This window comes from Triticum aestivum, chromosome 4B (genome assembly GCF_018294505.1).
Source record: "Triticum aestivum cultivar Chinese Spring chromosome 4B, IWGSC CS RefSeq v2.1, whole genome shotgun sequence".
Classification (NCBI taxonomy): Eukaryota; Viridiplantae; Streptophyta; class Magnoliopsida; order Poales; family Poaceae; genus Triticum; species Triticum aestivum.
Genome location: NC_057804.1, coordinates 182,272,163 through 182,277,014, shown reverse-complemented (window position 1 = coordinate 182,277,014; position 4,852 = coordinate 182,272,163).

Below are 4,852 nucleotides of genomic sequence, written 5' to 3'. Positions count from 1 at the left end.
CACCTCCATATTGTTCATCTTTTAAATTTGAATTTGCATTGGAAAACTTACTAGGGATACCATGAATTGTGAAATCCACGTTGAGATCACTATATCACAAACTCACTCTAATTCAACAACTCATCATAAATCAATTACCACGTTGAGATTAGTATTCGCAAGGAAAATACAGGTATTGCAATACACATAGATTCGTTCGGCAATTTAAAAGGTTCCTTTCGTATTCTCGAATGGTAGGACCCAACGGCGTACCATCCAGACCTTGGCTTGTGTTGATCCTACAAAAAAACCAGGCTCGTGTCCTTCGGTGGCGTGCGTGGTACGCACATTAGGCAACCCCAACCAGTCGAGCCTCAGTGTTTCAAGTCGAAATATCTGCTGACCAGAATTCCAGCCCTAGGAAATTCCCCTCATGTCCCCGGTCCATAATGACTACCGATGAACAACGGAGGGATGCTTTAGTAACTAGACAATGTTACCTACCATGTTGAGCATGGTTCAATTCCCTCGGTCGCCGCTCGTCAAGGTCACCCGTCAACTGCATTGCCTAGTACTACTACTACTACACCAGGATGAGCACAGAATTGAGCCCGTTTGTTCGTGCCTAGTACTTGCGTTAATATATCAGGCAATGCACTGGTACGGAGAGATTATCCTTTTACTCTGCATATATAACTTGTCTAAAGTCTAACTAAGCAAAACGTTTGACCAAATCCTTTCTTAAGAAATACAACAGGACAGATGTACGGCTTCAAAATTCATTGCATGATGCAGGTTATGATATTGTTTCGAATCCTGGATCTTAAATTTCAGAAAATCCAAAAGTGAGCATAAATTCTTGAAACTGAGCATGGTAACGTGATATGGCACAAATATTACTTCGTAAGTCTTTTCTTCAATTCGAGACAAGCTGCTTATGACAAGTTGCACAAGTGAAGAGCCAAGGTATTTTGCCACAAAGACCTGTCACGTTAAGGCGAACGCTTTCACTATTGAAATCGCGGTCGTTTACGTGCCGCCACGAGTCCCCGCTTCTCATCGGCAGGTGCCGTCCCAACAAGCGTGTGAGTCGATGGGAGGCGTGCGAGCAGACCGCTGCACCAGCTGTCAGGGAGGCGTGCGAGCAGACCGCTGTGCAGACTCATTGGGAGGCGAGCCCTTTGACCAGGCTCCGCCGCCCACCGTCGTCCCAACTGCTCCCACTTTTAATGTCGCCGGTGCCATAGTTTAAAATCAACCCCGCACTACTTGGTATCGCTACAATCTTCTCTCTTTCTCTCTGATTCTCCTATCGTCTACCTCCAACCAGCCTGACCTAAACATACGCCATGCCGCATCACGATGGTCTGCCCTTAGTGTTCCAGTTCCCTGAGGAAGACACCCAGCCGGAGTCTCAAGAACATAAGGCGCTTTGGGACGAGCTTGAACTGGCCTTGCGGGAAGACGCCGCGCCTGTCCCCGCTCCCATTCTGGCTCCCGTCGCCCCGACTGCGCCAGCGCCCATCCCTGTGGCATTGATGGGCTGGGAGCCGCACATTGTCGCCGAGCTTGATGCCACAGGGTTCCACGAGGTCCCCCCCAACTTTCACGCGCTCGTGCACCTGCCAGCGCATGCACCTGCGTGTGCACTGACGCGCACGCCCGTGCCGGTGCCCGTGCACCTGCCAGCGCATGCGCCTGCGCGTGCACTGACGTGCGCGCCCGTGCTAGTGCCCGTGCACACGAATGTCTCCGCCGCGCTGTTGACAGCGCCTGTCCCCACGCGGGTGCCAGTGCCCCCTCAGCGGCATGGATGGCTGCCGTCGACTGCTTCCTTACACCAACGCCAGTCGCCTCCTCCCGCCAGTTGACTTGCTTCGAAGTCCAGAACTTTTTGGCCTTCCTTGAAGCTAGGCCAACGTCTAGGAGTACGCCAACAACGGCGCAAGACGCCGCCGTCGCCGTTGGTCAGTGGCCCGACGACACACAGAGCACGGTAGAGGAGCCGCTTCCCACTGCGAGACGCCCCCGCCGCCGCCATGTAATCTAAATTTACCATGAAAAACGTTTGGATTGTCATTCTTAAAATCCGAATGTTTATCATCTCCGTTTATTTTATATCGATCATCGTATAATTTAAAGTCGGAGTCAGACTGAACGAAATCTATGGTTTGATCGATTGAATGTTCTGTTAGAGCCATATCAAATTAAATATAAAACGTCATCAAGCCACATGTATTCCTTGTCATCCAACGACCTAGACTGCTTCAATGTCAAGCGCTCAACACGTTTAGCGTGCAGTTAATTTCATGCCAAAAATAGTGATAATCACATAATAACATGCAAATAATATCCTAGTACTTAAAATCTGCATGCACTTAATATACTTCCAAATTAACGTGCACTGACTAGTGCTGCTAGTATGTGAAACTAGTGCCGTGACTTGTGAACGCATCCAGATATGGTCAACAACAACATCGCTCATGAGTTCTTCGTGTTTGCCCGTGCGTCTAAACGCAGAAGGGGAGGAGAGAGAGAGCACACATGGAACCCAACAGTAAGTGAAGGCGAATAGTACTAAAAATAATATTACATGTTATCCATTAATTAGGTTGTGGTAATATAAAAACATTATGTGAACAAAGGGGGGTACAACAAACATTGATGTTCTACGTATGTTGCCTATCGACATGCGGCTTGAAGGCCCGGTGGCATGCTCGATCCTCGTCCTTTATTTTTTAATTTGTACATGGGTCCAAATTTGTTTCATGACATGTGGGACCCTCGGTGTGTAGTTCGTAGCACTTTAATTTGTGGGTCGAAATTTGTTCCATTCCAAGTCGACTATCGCTGTGTAGTTTTGTAGCTTATTTATAATAATTAAAGAGAACAACATAGTTTTTTCAATAATACCATGGTGCTACGTTGAAGGCGAGAAAGGATGTGTGAGAGAGCGATGACCGAGCCAGAGGGAAATCAACTAGGGGGGTTGCGTGGGTTGCAATGGTGATTGGAGTAGTTGCGGGCTGAATGCTACGAAAATATAATCTAAACCGACCGGAATAAATGCCTACACAAATTAATCCAAGGTTGGAGTGCCCCTCGCAATGTAAATAGCTCCGTCTTTGTGAGGTATGGAGAGGTAGTAGCTTCAATGCGTGGAAGATACGGTGTGAGAAAGTGAGGTCAATCGAGAGACATATAGATAGAGAGACAAAGTGAGTGTGGTCCGACATTCGTTGAAAAATATATATATATATATGCTCTGGAGAGATATTGTCCGATTGAGATTTTGGCAAGGGTGAGGGTTGTAAGATGGAGCTTGAGAGATGATCCAGTCACAGACGTGTAGATATATTTTGTGTGTGGGAGGAAGCAAGGTCAACCAATCACATAGGGTCGTCGTGCGATCGAGAGAGTGAGACGGGTTGGAGAGAGTGACCTAGATAGAAAATGTGCGTGAGAGAGTATACAATGTGAATAGGTCGAATTGGGCTCAAAGATGGTGATATATCGTTTTTGTTCGAGAAAGAGCGAGGTCAATCGAGACAAACAAAGAGAGAGAGAGAGAGAGAGAGAGAGAGAGAGAGAGATTGAGTGACCATGGCCCACCATGAGGTCGATAGAGTGGCGGCGGCTTGGATGGACTAACCTAGATAGACAATCTGCGTGAGAGAGTATAGAGTGTGTCGATCAAGGCCCCGAACAGGGAGATATATCATTTGTGTGTGAAGGAAAACGAGGTTAAACGAGACTCAGATAAAGAGAGCGAGATTGAGTGAGTGTGGCCCGCCGTGCGGAAGAAAGAGTGAGACAGTCTCGAGGGAGTGACCTAGCTATCCAACGTGCGTGCATGCACACGAGAGGTTGAGGGGGGCTAGATAGGCAATGCATGTATTTAGCGCGAGAGGGTGAGAGGAGAGGGGGGATAGAGAGAGAGAGAGAGCTCAGCATGGGGTGCAATGGCAGGTGTGTGAGGTAAATACATTTGGTAACAGAGTGGAAAAAGGGGTTGTGTAGTTGAGAGACTTAGAGATCGGAACATGGAGAGAAAGAATGAACATGTGTTGGAAACCGATAGCTTCCTAAGGTGGTTAGGAGAGGAAGATTGACCGATACAGGAAGTATGTAGTGTTTGTACGTGGGGGGGGGCTAAAAACAACATTTGAATGTACATAGTACGAGACTTAATATCTATTTTTCAATTCGGTGTACATTGTAAGATTTGAACCGAGGACCATGAATACGGGTAATTATTTCGAATTCGTGCCATACTAAGTTTCGAAAAGTTGACATTGACTCAATTTGTTGTGCTTTTTTGTAGGTCATATGTTTGAATCCATCCAGAAGTTTTCTCACTACCATGGTGTTCATCATATACATATGAATTTGTATTAAAAAAGTAGCATGCATACAGTGAAATGTGAAATCCACGTTAGAATTGGAGATCGCTACGTGACACACACTCTAATTCAAATAACTAATTATGTGACACACCCTCTAATCCATGTTAGCGTGGATACCATTTCGAATTTTTTTCAAATAACTCCTCATTAATCAATTTATAGTACTCCCTCTGTTCACTTTCATAAGACCTTGAAGACATTTCAGACAATATGCAAAACAGTTCATTTTAAGTTGTCTGAAACGACTTACAAAAGTGAACGGTGGGAGTATCTCGTTTCGAATGACTAATTATTGCAAGGAAAACACGGGCATGGTAATACATACAGATTCGTTTGCAAATGAAAGAAGATTCGTTTGCATTCTCAAATGTAGGCGCACCAGGCAGACCAGGGTCGTGTCGGGGTGGACGCTGCTTTGGTGCCTTAAAGGCACCTGCCTTTGGGTCATTGACATGTGGGCCATCCAC